We start from the raw sequence: 16,389 nt of genomic DNA, 5'->3' as shown, positions 1-16,389 counted from the left end.
AAAAAAACGTGTCGAAAAAAAAGTGTTGCATTTTCTAAAACTTCCAAATACCTCCTAAGATGTCCGGATCCATGGCTAAATGGTTAGTGTGCTGGCCTTTGGTCGCAGGGGTCCCGGGTTCGATTCCCGGCAGGGTCGGGAATTTTAACCATCATTGGCACGGGGGCTAGGTGTATGTGCTGTCTTCATCATCATTTCATCCTCATCACGAGGCACAGGTCGCCTACGGGTGTCAAATCGAAAGACGTGCACCTGGCGAGCCGAACATGTCCTCGGACACTCCCGGCACTAAAAGCCATACGCCATTTCATATTTTTACCTCCTAAGATCATTGTTTTCAAGATTTCCAACCTATTTATTACATATTTAAAACATTTAAAATGTTAAGATGCTATGTACCGGCGAGTTGGCCGTGCGGTTAGGGGCGCGCAGCTGTGAGCTCGCATCCGGGAGATAGTGGGTTCGAATCCCACTGTCGGCAGCCCTGAAGATGCTTTTACCTGGTTTCCCATTTTGACACCAGGCAAATGCCGAGGCTGTACCTTAATTAAGGCCACGGCCGCTTCCTTCCCATTCCTAGGCCTTTCCTGTTCCATCGTCGCCATAAGACTTATCTGTGTCGGTGCGACGTAAAGCAACTAGGGGAAAAAAAAAAAAAAAAAGATGCTGTGTGGTATGCCACCGAAATCGTGCTCACGTTCTTCATGAGCATGACCATCCAAGGAGCCAAGGAACCTATAACAAGGTGCACTTAATCTAAGGTAATGTAATTGGACGGAGGGAGTTTTGCGTAATTCTTCTTATTTGTCGGTTACATATTGTTGTTCATCTGAAACCGGGAGTGATAATGTGGCTGAAGAATCATGAAACCAATTGTTGACGATAACCTCCCTTATTATTATTATTATTATTATTATTATTATTATTATTATTATTATTATTATTATTATTATTATTATTTGCTATTTGCTTTGCGTCGCACCGACACAGATAGGTCTTATGGCGACGATGGGATAGGAAAGGCCTAGGAATGGGAAGGAAGCGGCCGTGGCCTTAATTAAGGTACAGCCCCAGCATTTGCCTGGTGTGAAAATGGGAAACTACGGAAAACCATCTTCAGTCCTGCCGATAGTGGGGTTCGAACCCACTATCTCCCGATCACTGGATACTGGCCGCACTTAAGCGACTGCAGCTATCGAGCTTGGTCCCTATTATCTATTCTATCCAAAAGAGTAAAATGGCCCTTTAATTAAACTATTTAACCTAACTTGAAATGATATGGCAGCCTGTAAAACAGTCCATTAAAAAAGCTCTTCCTTGCTTGTGCTAGTCTGCATTTTATGTCCTCCTTACTTCTGCCATCGTTAGTTATTTTACTACCCAAGTAACAATATTCATCTACTTCCTTTAAGACTTCATTTCCTAATCTAATATTTCCTACATCACCTGCCTTCGTTCGTCTGCACTCCATTACTTTTGTTTTGGACTTATTTATTTTCATCCTGTACTCTTTACCCAAGACTTCATCCATACCATTCAGCAACTTCTCGAGATCTTCTGCAGTCTCAGATAAAATACCAATATCATCGGCAAATCTCAAGGTTTTGATTTCCTCTCCTTGGACTGTGATTCCCTTTCCAAATTTCTCTTTGATTTCCTTTACTGCCTGTTCTACGTAAACATTGAAAAGGAGAGGGGACAAACTGCAGCCTTGCCTCACTCCTTTCTGGATTGCTACTTCTTTTTCAAAGCCCTCGATTCTTATCACTGGAGACTGATTTTTATACAGATTGTAGATAATTCTTCGTTCTCGATATCTGATCTGGTCTCAGCTGAAGGCGTATGTTAGGAAAAATAATGTTACGCTAACCATGAGTGCTAGTGTGTGTCAACTTCTGCGTGAAGGAGCTGGAACGATCGGTTCTGAGAGGTGGTCTGCTTGTGTTCGAAGCACCATTAAGACAGAAGAGAAGTACATGAAACACGACACGGATAGCAAACACGATAGATTTGTAATTCACCTAGCAGACAATGACGAGGACGACGAATAGAGGTAAGGTAAATACTGCATTTGTTTTAAAAGTAGCTAAGTTTGCTGGTTATTTTTTGTCCGAACTACATATTCCGATATTTTTATTATTATTATTATTATTATTATTATTATTATTATTATTATTATTATTATTAGTAGTAGTAGTAGTAGTATTATCTTTCTTTCTTAATCTGGTTACCCTCCAGGGTTGGTTTTTCCCTCTGACTCAGCGAGGGATACCACCTACCTCTACCACCTCGGGCAGTGTCCTAGAGCGTGAGACATTGGGTCGGGGGATACAACTGGGGAGAACGACCAGTACCTCGCCTAGGCGGTCTCACCTGCTATGCTGAATAGGGGCCTTGGTGGGGGATGGGAAGACTGGAAGGGATAGACAAGGAAGAGGGAAGGAAGCGGCCGTGGCCTGAAGTTAGGTACCATCCCGGCATTTGCCTGGAGGAGAAGAGGGAAAACACGGAAAACCACTTCCAGGATGGCTGAGGTGGGAATCGAACCCACCTCTACTCAGTTGACCTTCCGAGGCTGAGTGGACCGCGTTCCAGCCCTTGTACCACTTTTCAAATTTCGTGGCAGAGACGGGAATCGAACCCGGGCCTCCGGGGGTGGCAGCTAATCATACTAATCACTACACCACAGAGGCGGACAATTATTATTATTATTATTATTATTATTATTATTATTATTATTATTATCCAAGTCCCTAGTCAGTGATTTTACTTTTCCTTTGCCGGGCGAGTTGGCCGTGCGGTTACGGGCGCGCAGTTGTGAGGTTGCATCGGGGAGATAATGGGTTCAAGCCCCAGCTCTGAAGATGGTTCTCCGTGGTTTCCCATTTTCACACCAGGCAAATGCTGGGGAAGTACCTTAATTAAGGTCACGTGCACTTCCTTCCCACTCCTAGGCCTTTCCTAGCCCATCGTCGTCATAACACCTATCTGTGTCGGTGCGACATAAAACAAATTGTAAAAAATTGTACTTTTCCTTTCTTTACTGAAAGCGAGCCACTGATATTAGCAGCATAAAATTAATATTTTAATAGGCCTACTTTGGTATCAATTTACGTTTAGTCTTTGTCGAGTTTATTTGCCAATTCCTTCTTCCTGTTTTTTTCTTTCTTTCAACATCTGCGACCATCGCACGGGTTAAGCACGAAACAAATTATTCTGCGATATCGGTTTGTGCTGTGGTTCATGATCAAGTTTTTATATTTACAGTATAGGCTATTTAGACTAGGATAAATTAAATGTTAGCATGTTTAAATAATCGACGCAAAATATGACAACCTTGCTTTTGACAACGCTCACTTGCCTTTTAACAGACACGCGCCCCTTGTGTTCAGAGGAAAGAAACCGACTGTCAACCCTCATTGCTAGGGCGGGCAGACTGACAACCCTCATTATTACCAGGGTGGGCGAAGTTTCGAGATCAGAAGATACCGCATGGGAATGCGTTGAGTGTCAGGACTTTACTAATCAATCAATCACTGCTGATCTGCATTTAGGGCAGTCGCCCAGGTGGCAGATTCCTTATCTGTTGTTTCCCTAGCCTTTTCTTAAATGATCGCAAAGAAATTGGAAAATTATTGAACATTTCCCTTGGTAATTCATTCTAATCCCTAACTCCCCTTCCTATAAATGAATATTTGCCCCAATTTGTCCTCTTGAATTCCAACTTTATCTTCATATTGTGATCTTTCCTACTTTTAAAGACACCACTCAGACTTATTCGTCTACTGATGTCCTCCCACGCCATCCCTCCACTGACAGCTCGGAACATACCACTTAATCGAGCAGCTTGTCTTCTTTCCCCCAATTCTTCCCAGGCCAAACTTTGCAACATTTTTGTAACGCTGCTCTTTTGTCGGAAATCACCCAGAACAAATCGAGCTGCTTTTCTTTGGATTTTTTTCCAGTTCTTGAATCAAGTAATCCTGGTGAGGGTCCCATACACTGGAACCATACTCTAGTTGGGGTCTTACCAGAGACTTATATGCCCTCTCCTTTACATCCTTACTACAACCCCTAAATACCCTCATAACCATGTGCAGAGATCTGTATCCTTTATTAACAATCATATTTATTAGGAACTTTCACCCCATCACCGGAGTAATTAAAACTGAGAGGACTTTTCCTATTTGTGAAACTTACAACGTGACTTTTAATCCCGTTTATCATCATACCATTGCCCACCGTCCATCTCACAACACTATCGAAGTCACCCTGCAGCCGTTCAGCCGCTAAGAATTGCGTTGTCTGGGAGCGATATGAACCGATGCCGATAAAATATAAATCTAACACTTTTTTTCATCCCATTTCTTAACTTCACATCCCCATGACCATTAAAAGATTCCTTCGCCAAGCTCTTAAGGATGTAAACGAACGTTATTAGAATATTGATCATGGGAGTCACCCATCAATGAATATAGAGAAGCACATGGTGATCACGTGAACTGCATATCCTTCATACAATATTCAATCCTTGAAAAAAGAAAGTGTCACTTTTATAGTCATCATGGTATGTCTTGCCGCTGGCTTGAGCTAGTGAGAGTAGGCACGTCTGACGTGTTTACTGTCACAATTGTCGCCTGGAGTACGGAGATCCCAGTCTAAAAAAACCCACTTGAGATTGGTTTACGGAATATAGTTCGTTATCAACAGCTAAGGTAGTTATACCAAGGTCTTCTCATTACTCTGATAAAACGCATTAGACTGAGTGGCCGGCTTGGCCTTCTGTGCGTAAGGTGGCGGGTTCGATCGCGGTTCAGTGAGGTGGTGTATGTATGTGCTTAAATATACCACCCTTTTGTCGGTAGATTTACCACTACTTAAAGGAACTCCTATGGGACAAAATTACCGCATCTCGGTTCTCTGAAAACCGTTAAGTAGTTAGTAAATCGTTAAATAACACTATTATTATTATTATTATTATTATTATTATTATTATTATTATTATTATTATATAACAATGTGAACTTATAAGACAATCATAAAATATGCTCCAAGATAAAATATTATCTGAGAGCGTGGCGTCTACAGGGCTCAAAAGGAATCTTTTTGTTACCTTTCTTGTCTTACCTCCCTTGGTTTTGTCCTTTCCTGAACCTCGCACAATTAATTAACTTCGAGACGCTTAATGGTTAGTTAATTCACTTTTCGTGATACTATATACGTGGTTTTCTATAATCAAATAAATAAATAAATAAATAAATAAATAAATAAATAAATAAATAAATAAATAAATAAATAAATAAATAAAAGTTTGTTTGTTTGTTTGTTTGTTTGTTTGTCCACCCCTTGTCCCGTTTCTCTATTGGGTAGGGTGTGAGGTGAGGTGAGATGAATCTGTCTTGGCGGGTTTTTTATGACCGGATGCTCTTCCTGACGTCAACCTCATCGGAGGAGTTAATGAGATGAAATTAATGACGTGATATATGTTACTAGGAAGGGAGAGGATGAAACCCGATGCCGGCACGTAGCCTACTCCTGTCGAATAGCACCAAGGGGTCTGCTCAAGACTTAACGTCCCCATCCGACGGACGAATCACCATCAACAGCGTCATATGCCCTCACCCCATATGAGCACTGCGGAGAGGTTTGGATTTTAATCCAGGCTTTTGGCACGCAGTCTAGTGATTATAAATTGTATATTACCACCTCCCGTACCCTTCCGGCCAACGTTCTGATGGTGACATTTTTTTCGACCAACGGGACTCGAACCGGATAACCTCGGAGTCAGACCGTTTAGACTTCAACTCCTTAACGATCATGGCCACCAGATGGGCTTAAATAAATAAATAAATAAATAAATAAATAAATAAATACATATATAATACATATTCATTATAGACTGGTATGCCTTTCAGCGTTCAGTCTGCAAGCCTCTGTGAATTTACTAACCATCGCCACAGTTCTATATTTGTAACTAATTATGTGGCCTCGTTTAGATCTATATCTCTTGAAACGTTAGAAACTGAGTCTAACCGTCGTCGTCTTGGTCTCCATCTACTTCTCTTACTCACCCATAACAGAGTCCATTATTATCCTAGATAACCTGTCCTCTTCCATTCGCCCCATATGACCCCACTGCCGAAGCCGGTTTATGCGTACAGCTTCATCCATCGAATTAATTCCTAACTTATCCTTTACTTCCTCATTCTGAGTACCCTCCTGCCATTATTCCCACCTGTTTGTACTAGCAATCATTTTCTCTTTCATATCTGTTACTTCTAACTTATAAGTAGACAGCTGATTTTAGGCAAATGCCTATTTTTTTCCTTAAAATATACATGCGTCACCTTTTAAATTTACATGTTTCATGAACGTTTAGGTATATATAAAGCAGCTTTATAATGCCTAAAAGTGCCTGTTTTGACGTTAGCGCCTATTTTCCATTCTAAGTCTATTTTTAGTGCCAATTTTGCAGTTTGACTAGTTTTTCTTTGTTAGATTTGAATTTCCGTTTTAATTTTGATATTTTACACTATTCATAACAACGTTATACTGTGCCATTATTTTTAAAGAGCATGTAACTTAAAGGTTAACTATGATTCTTACGAGCATGTGTAAAACACTGCAAGGAGAGTTAGCAACCCCTTCCTCCTTCCAGATTTGGGAAGCCCAGCAATTAGTGACACAATGCGAACGGAAGTTGTGACACTTGTACGGAGTGACACTTGCACGGAGATGGAATGTGTTGACACTTGCACGGAAAGCCAAACATACCCGGAAATCACTAAGCATGGCTATTTCAAACAGTGACACTTGCACGGAAGCCCAAGGAGGTTTGGAAATCCAAAAACAGGGGAGGGGAAGCCTCACCCGGTAGGTGGAATTCATTGCTACAGTTGATACCTGTGTGACAACTAGTGTTCCGTGTTGAACTGGTGATAATTGCTCTGCAGCGATGGAGTTCACTGAGACCGCCTTTATTGATTTACGACGGACATCAGTATATTGCGGACTATACCAATAAAGTTCAAATGACATATTGGCGGTGCGTATATTTCAAGAAAAGTAAATATAAAGGAAGAATAACAACGAAAGATAATACAGTTTTAGGCGAGACAAGTCATGTTTGCATTCTGGACGAAGCGGCGAATGAAGTGGAAAAAAGTGTAGTAAAAAAAAAAAAAAAAAAAAAAAAAAACCGTGCAAGGGAAACAGACAGTATGATTTCAACAGTTTACGCCGGAGAAGTAGGCCAGCAGTTCAATAGAGGCTATTACCTTGTGACATCGCTGCCATCACATTGAAGTGCCAAACAATCATTACATCGCATCCGACGGAAAAGAATGGGACCTACAAAAGACCCGATCGATTCTGGAGGTGCAATAATACAGTAAAGACACATAACAATGAACGACGGTGGAAAATTCCTACTTGATGACGACAACAGGGGGCTTAAAGACAAGATATCAGTGCTTGCCAGCGAGAAAGGAAAATCTGCTTCTTTGTCGACGGGACCTTCAAAAGTTCAAGCCAGCAGTTTAGGCAGTTATTTAACATCCACGCCGATCTTGGAAGTTCTTGGAAAGAAACCAACACGATACCAGCTGTCTACGCGCTGTTACCAAACAAGAAACGGGAAACGTTATGCTCGTTTCTTCGAAGCTGTTAAAAACAACGTACCAGGATGGAACCCTGTGACACCCTGTAAAACTCTGTTTCCTCAAGCTGAGATTTTTGGTTGCAACTATCATTTTAATCAATGTCTATGGAGGAAAGTACTAGATTGTGGCCTTGTTACAGCGTACAGGGAAAATGAAGAAATTAGACTTCATATTCGAATGTGTTCAGCACTGGCGCACATTTCCCTAGAAATAATTGATGATGGTTGGCTTTGTATTCAGGAGAGCTCGCCTGAAAATCAGAATCTGCAGGTGTTTTACGACTATGTCGTCGATCAATGGCTGGATAACGAGCACATGCCAAGTAATTTGTGGAACTGTTGTGGAAGGCGGCATCGGACCAATAACGTTTCTGAAGGCTGGAACCAAAGGATAAACACTTTAATTTAGAGAGCGCACCAGAATGTATCTTCGCTGATCAAGACTCTTCGAGATGACGCAGAGTACTACGGTCACCAATTTGACAGGATAGTTTTGAATATCGATGGGAAGAAGAAAAAAATCAGCAGTGAAGATCGATGAGTGTATTTCAAATGTCTTAAAAATACTTGAAGTTGATGGCAAACTAAGATCATTCCTAGTTTGTGTTGCTTACGCTCATAAACTGCAGTGAAACTACCCTGGAATATTACAGGATTTGTAGATATTGTAAATATATAAATATTCTGAATCTTAATTAATAAAGAGAAAACGTGACAGTGGAATATCACTGCATAACCATGCAAATATCTTGAATCAGCACTTAAAAAATAAAAACTTGACAAACTTGCATAAAGTGAAAAAAATATATCTATGAGGAACGCAAAGAGACTACCTCCCCGTGGTGTTCCCTGGAAACGGCGCCAAGTCGGCTAAATGTCTCTTACAATGTATAAAATTAACCAGAAAAACAAATTCCATGGCACAACAGTCCTTGAAGGGCCTTGGTCTACCAAGTGACCGCTGCTCAGCCCAAAGCCCTGCAGATTACGAGGTGACGTGTGGTCAGCACGACGAATCCTCACCGTAGTTATTCTTGGCTCTCTACACCAGCGCCGCTATCTCGCCATCAGATAGCTCCTCAGTTCTAATCTAATCACCTCGAACCAGCCCGCAGATTCAGGTTAAATTCCTGACCTGGCCGGGAATCGGGTAAGACCCCATGGGGCCGGCATTTATAAAATTAACAGTTACTTATAAATTGCATCTAAATTCACTACCGTGATTACCAAAGCTAGGATTTTTTATGACATGTAATCTTTTAATTGGTTCTAAATAGACATTGCTAACTTGTATAAAATCCTTATCATAGCTCCCACATTGTAGAAATGCTAATTACCGAGCAAGTGGCCGTGCGGTTAGGGTCGTGCAGCTGTGAGCTTGCATTCGGGAGATAGTGGGTTCGAACCCCACTGTCGGCAGCCCTGAATATGGTTTTCCGTGGTTTCCCATTTTCACACCAGGCAAATGCTGGGATTCTACCTTAATGAAGGCCACGGCCGCTACCTTCCCAATCTCCCACCCTTCCGTCGCCGAAAACCTTCGATGTGTTAGTGCGACACTAAACAAATAGTAAAAAATGGTAATTTATTACGTCTTTTTTGTCATTTTTTGCCATTTTGTATTATTAGATCATTTTATAAAGTTGTAAGTCATTATGCGGTCATTTTATGGAATTTATTGTCCGGTTCCATGGCTAAATGGTTAGCGTGATGGCCTCTGGTCACAGGGGTCCGGGGTTCGATTCCCGACATGGTCGGGAAGTTTAACCATAATGGGTTCTGGGTTCGTTCCGCTGGCACGGGAGCTGGGTGTACGACCCGCAGGTCGCCTACGGGAGTCAAAACAAAAGGACCTGCACCTGGCGAGCCGAAGACTATTTTATACTTTTTGAGTCATTTTCTTACATGTTGAAGCATTTACGCGTGTGGTATTGGATTTTCAGGACAGGCCAGTATTTATGTGCATCTTCGTCAAAATACCTATCGAATTAGATTAGGTATCCAAAATTTATTTTAATATGACCATCCTACTTCTAACTCATCAGGTAGAGTGAAAGGTCCGTGCAAGTGTCACCATCCTACTTCTGACTCATCAAGTAGAGTGAAAGGCTCCGTGCAAGTGTCACTCCGTGCAAGTGTCACTCCGTGCAAGTGTTCCAACCCCATGCGAACGTCCCAATATCTTTATCTTTATAAACTAGCTGATGTACCCGTGCTTCGCTACGGGATTCTCAGAAAGACTGACTTTGTGGTTTTCCTAACCTGAAATCAACATAGGTCATTACAAAAACGTAAGTATGAATGTAGCGATTAAAAGCAATGCTATCATGTAAAATACTCGATCAAATGGAAAGTCGCAAGTTTTATAACTTTTAACGAACAGTGCTGCGGTTAGATTGCGGTGCCAGTCTAATAGTCCAAAGTTCCAGAGCTGGGATGACCAGGCCGCAGATTGCCATGAACACTCATCTGCCATTATTCCGCTAAATATGCACACTGTTCATTTCAATCAGTGCCTCAGAGTAGGGATTGAATAGCCCGAATGCTATAATGATCCAGTGTGTTACGTACCAGTAGTATCAGAAAATTTATAAACCAGGGGAATGGCATGCTAAAGAAGAAAGTTATCTAACTCCCCAGCTACTTCCTATCAATATTCAGACAGGCTGTTACACTCTGTACGACTGGGCGAGTTGACCGTGTGGTTATCGGTGCGCAGCTGTGAGCTTGCATCCGAGAGATAGTGGATTCGAACCCCATTGTCGGCAGCGTTGAAGATGGTATTCCGTGGTTTCCCCACTTTCACACCAGTCAAATGCTGGGCCTGTACCTTAATTAAGGTCTAAGGCACTCCTATCCCTTTCCTATCCCATCGTCGCCATAAAACCTATCTATGTCGGTGCAACGTAAATCAAATAAAAAATACTCTGTACGCAGCAGTAATCCTATCTACCGGAGATGAGGGGCAACAGAAGATACAAAGCACATCACGACAAACAATGGTCAATGTAATGTTATTGTTGATCAATGTTATGAGCTTTCTATTGCACCCGAATGTCGAGCAGTCAGCACAATGTTCTCCCGGTAACTCGGTTTCTTCTCAGGGTATTCTATCTATCGCTCATAAAATCTGAGATTTTATATGTGTTTGTTTTAACGTGGTTTCGGAAGAGACTCGGTCTGCTGAGACACGCATCATGGGGGAACCTATTCACTCAAGTAAGGACCTGCGGCCGAAAACCTCAAAAAGAATCTCTCTCTTTTGTCAAATTCATCAGTTACTTATATCAACTAAACTTATTAGCTAACTTGCAAACTAGCTGTTACCCAAAAGGAATTCATAACATAGACACTTTCTAAAAGAAATATAAGAAAATTTATTGGAATAAATCATGCTCAATGTAAAGTTAATGTGAATTCTGGGTAGTATTATCTTAATATCATTTATGTATAAGGGATTAGAGTCAGCGCTGGCTCAAATAAAAGTAAAATAATTAAGATTTTAAATTATTTACACTCATTCTCATTCAGTGTTCAAGTTCATATTGGTTATTTACTTCTATATTCGTAGCCATGTTCCGAAGTGTATTTGATTTACTCTAATTATATTTAAGAGATCACTGAGCAATCACGGTCTCCATATAAATACTCGATGTGAATACTGTCACTATAATTATATTAATTATTCTCACCACATTTAAGTCATTTCACTGTGATAAAAATGGATGGTTTGCTAAATTGAAACGTAATAAAAATTAAGCGGGATAAAGTCAGATTGCGAATGTAAATCTGATCATATCTTTGCGTATGTATCTCCTAAACACACTCTTGCGTGAGTATGAAATCATAAAACTGCTCTCCAAATTTTCCATTCATAAATCTGAACTCTAATTATTTTGTCCTTCATCTTGAATACGCATAAATAACAACTCACGGGCTAAGACATACCTCCCTAGAGCCTACGACATATGGCTCCTAACTAACCATTTTTCTATTCTTTATATTTTAAACACTTCAACTCAAATCATATCTGCGTGAAAAGAAATGAACATCTATCTAACTGTTTAGGTAGTTTCCGATCCACACACTCCTCCACCAACGGCTCAATGTGCTTTAGCTATCTCCTATTACTCAATATATCTCATGTGTACGAGCTACACAACTCCTATGGTCAGTACAGAATGAAATTAATACGTATTATATTGAAATGTCACCGCACCAAAGAATATCACATATGTACTTAGTCATGAGCCTAGTTAAACCGTATGTTAAAGAACTCTCTTGTATTCGCTACATACCATTTACCAATGTCAGATAAAAACTGTCACGATTCACAATTCTACCATAATACATGTCAATCTTACCTTAAAATGGGTCATCTGCGCGATGTTCACTCTTTTGACATACTCTTTCCATATGACACAGAAACTCACCTCATGTTAATCTAACACAACGTTTCCTCGGCGAATAGCAATTCTTTCTCATACCGCAGAACATAAACAAACATCTTCGTTTCAAATATTCCTTAATATACTCCGAGAAATAACCATATTTTAACACCATTCCAATATACATTTTCATTCCATTGCCATACTTATTGCCGTACGCATATCGCCGATTACTCTTAAAGCTATACGCCAAACATTTTAGAATTGCCTTATTATAAACGCATTTTAATAACCTCTTATCTTTTAACAGCAGTTGGAGTTCAATGCCCTCTTTCTATAAAGAAAGGAATACGTAACTTAACTATATTCCTCTGTGTCGCGCAGGTAAATTCGTGACGTAATCATAGTACAAGTAATACGAGATTAATCGAAGTTTCACTAGTTGTATAGACTCATTGCTATTAGATCTTCACAAGTAACACTTCTTTCATTTACTCATGCTAGTTTCTACTGTATGTATTGTACCAGTAAAAGTTCGGGGCGTAAGGCATGAGAAGGATCTCAGGTAGTGGAAGTTGGTTTTTTGGAGCCGGTACAGAGCAGGATAGACTCGCAGGGCGAATAATAGATGGTTATACCCTTTTTCAAACAATTTATTAATAATGTTAATCAATTCACCACCCTGCAATGTCGATATAGAATGCAAATAATTTGTTGAAATCAAAAGGGTTAACGTAAATCTTCTTGAATGCAATTTATGAAAATAAATAAATCTCACAGATCCAATAGTCTTTTGCGAAAACATAAAGAGTCAGTTTTTCACCTAAAGTCTTTCTAAGTATTATGACATGACATAAACATACTTATAATTGAAAATAAGAATTTGAACTTCTGTTGAGAGTTTCTCAGTTTGTGAGCCTTGAAACATAGAACACTTGAAACTCCTAGAGTCTTTCTTATGTGAAGTAGATTTTGAAAATAGATTTATCATTAAAAGATGAATTTTGAGTAATGGTGGAAAACTACGAAGTATCGTCACACGCAGCACTGGGTAAACCACTGTTCACGATTGGTAAGAAAGGGAAAAAAAAGAAAGTCAGTTTGTGACTACTCACTTATTAAAAAACTTGGCTTACGAATACTGATGAGAATCTGGAACATTCCGCGGGTGCGGATGATGACTCAAACTTGAAGTTCCACGAAGAAACCACGTTGACGTCATAGATGAAATGATGTTGAAGGTAGTTGGATCTTGTAGAATTTTCTGAAGATTTCTGCTGCTCGTGGAAATGATCTTAACACACGGAATATGCAAGTAGTATTTACAGATACTATGTTAATTTTAGGACGTCCAGTGAGTGATCACAGTCCTTGTTGCAAAAAACAAAACTATTTTAAACTGTCACTGAGAACGTCCAACACAGTGCAAACACGTAATATTTCTCATGACCGTCTCTAACCACAGTCTTTAAATCGTTGTCCTGACAGATAACACTGATTCTCTAATGTTGATAGGACTATCTTATTTTAGAAAAAGTTCTTAACTTTCACTAAGTTTATCACTGTAACACGTCATGTCCTAATATGGCACATAAATAAAAAGACATAGTCCAAGGATGTGCTATGTTAGAAAATAAGTTCTAGAGTAGTTAAAGTTACTGTACACGACCGTTTTTGTTGGTAATTTAATATTGTGTGCAATTAATTAAGTCCACACGTCATGTTGCGAATGTCCAATATATAACTTCAAACTTCACTGATTTCGTACATGTTATACTTTGAAATGTCTGTGAGTTATATCATAGTCGCGGCACAATAGACTACTTATGGTGCGACGTCTTTTCTTTTCTCAAGTACGATGGCGATTTACTAGCCCGTAATTTCGTCTCCGCGAAACACGACGAAAAGTACTGTCTTCGAGACTGCACGAACATACTATGTGAGGGCCAGTCTCCCCTCTCTCTTACTCATACACATACTGCACTGCTAGACTGGACTGCTTGCAATGAACTGAACTCAACTCAACACACAACTACTTGTTAGCCTTGACCCAGTGGCATATATAGCTGGCGCTGGGAGGGGTAGTTTCTCTCGGTCATGTGACCGTGAGTGCGTAATTTCTGTTAGATTTTAAATCATTGTAACTCAGCAACCATAGGATGGATTAATTTGGAATTTATAGAGGTTAGTTTTCATGACGTCAGCTACAATTTAGCGTTTGTTCCATTAAAATTGGTACAGGCGTTGAAAACTTGTGAAAAGAAAGATATTTTCGAGAAATATCTCTAGGGGAGGTGAGCTTTGAACGACAGGTGACGTCACTTGACTCCACCTAGCGCACTCGTGGAGTCGGGTACATACTGGAACATTCTTTTACTTAGATGTTCGTACGTCGGACGGATCTTATATGCTGGAACAACATTTCTTTTGATAACTATGGACAAGGACCTAGGCTTTCCTGGTACAGTATGCAAGTGCGGTAGCATGTATATGATATAATAGAATTCTAATTCTACACTGCCATCTTATCTTATAGCCTTAAATATCTCACACTTCACTTTATGATTCACACAGTTCTTAATGAATTCATAAATATCACCAATTAATCAGCACATACCGAAGTTAGAGTGAGGGTGTAGATTCCAAGAAACTACTCTACTAAAAAAATGTAAAGACTTAGCTCGTTAGATGTTATGTTTGGTCTGGTTGTCGCTCCATTCCTTGGTTGTGGTTAGACCCTCTGTTAGGATCTGGATCTCCGGTTGGACAACGTCTTCCCGGTCATCGGCTGGTCATATGGCTGGCCGGTCCAATCCTCATCGGCTGGTCTTCTGGCTGGCCGGTGCCTATCCTCATCGGCTGGTCTTCTGGCTGGCCGGTGCCTATCCCCAGTTCAGTCCATCATGTAGATTTAGCAAGCAGTCATCATTCCAAATCTGCAGACAGCGTAGAAAATTCCTTTTGCGGAGCAATCAGTCATGATATATTCCATTGTTCTACTGCTCATTCTTAACGACGAAATTTTCTTCAGTTGGGATAAGTTCTCCGTATATATATATATATATATATATATATATATATATATATATATAAAGTTTATAAAAAGAGGGGTAACTTTCTTCCCATACGAAATTATCGGTCCTCCGATATAGTGAGTCCTTCTTCGCCAATCGCAGAGTGGTTGCTCACCGGATCCAAGTCAGATGTATCTCACCGCGATTTACTTATTTTTATAATATCTCGTCTCTTTTATAATGTACGCCGGTGAATTATTTTGTCAGATTTGATCGTCGATCGTAAAATAGTCAATATCTTCTTCAAAAGTTTAGGATAATCTTCAGATGTAAAGCTTAGCTTGTACTTGCGTCTTTCTTCTGCCGTTGAAATTTTTAGAGTATACTTTTTAACAATTAGTCCGCTGCTATATTTTTTATAAAACAATCCAACTGAGCCTCTACTGTCCTGCAGTGTCTTCCAAATCAGTCCGTTCCGTGACGTGCATGGTCTCCGATATACCGTATTAATGAGAAGTTCATTGCCTTAATAGATCGCATGGGCCATACCTTCCTACGCCGCCATTTTGTAAATGGTCTACGAGATGCGAACGGGCACACTATATTGTAGGCCTTCACATTTAGTTTTCTTTCGACTCTGTGATTTGTAAAATATTTTATACCATAAACTGTAGTTTCTTATTCTCCCACTTAACATACCGATTTTCATTAAATACTGTTTACCCATTTTCTCGTTACTCGGCGCTGATATGGACTTAGTAACAAAATTCCAAATTCATGAATATCTTTGTGATCATAGCCAGTACGGTAACAATGTATAAGACATGAATAATAGGAAATTAAATACTATATAACCTTAGTTATGTAGCATTCATCGATTACACCTCTAATAAGAAATATTTGAGAATTGCATTTTAGGCCTTCCCCTAAACTACCATTTCACTCAGCGTGAATAAAATAATTTACAGCCTAGACTATAGCGGCTTATTTCCTGACTTTGCATACCGATTTTCATCAAGATAGGACTACTAATAACAACAATATTTGAGAATTAAATTTTAGGCCTTCCCCTAAACTACCATTTTGCTCAGCGTGAATACAATTATTGATAGCCTAGATTGTAGCAACTTATTCTCCAACTTTTATACCCATTTTCTTTAAAATACGACCACTAATAACATAAATATTTGAGAATTCAATTTTAGGCCTTCCCCTACACTACCATTTCACTCAGCGTGAGTAAAATTATTTATAGCCTAGATTGTAGAGGCTCATCCCCCGACTTCACATACCGATTTTCATTAGACCACTAATAATATAAATAGTT

The 16,389-nt window shown here is 39.8% G+C and overlaps 1 protein-coding gene across 1 annotated transcript in view; it reads left to right on the top strand.

Moving 5' to 3' along the window:
* The first annotated feature begins 1,895 nt into the window (after positions 1 to 1,895).
* The window catches only part of LOC136863745 (endocuticle structural glycoprotein SgAbd-8), a 120,884-nt gene continuing 106,390 nt past the window's right edge, over positions 1,896 to 16,389 (top strand). Inside the window, exon 1 of the mRNA XM_068225779.1 lies at positions 1,896 to 2,053. The gene's annotated coding sequence lies outside the window, so the exon portion shown is untranslated. The remainder of the gene's footprint in view (positions 2,054 to 16,389) is intronic.

The sequence above is a fragment of the Anabrus simplex genome, chromosome 1 (genome assembly GCF_040414725.1).
Source record: "Anabrus simplex isolate iqAnaSimp1 chromosome 1, ASM4041472v1, whole genome shotgun sequence".
In the NCBI taxonomy this organism is placed as follows: Eukaryota; Metazoa; Arthropoda; class Insecta; order Orthoptera; family Tettigoniidae; genus Anabrus; species Anabrus simplex.
Note: the sequence above shows the minus strand (reverse complement) of the source record. Positions and strands in the feature narration are given on the sequence as shown.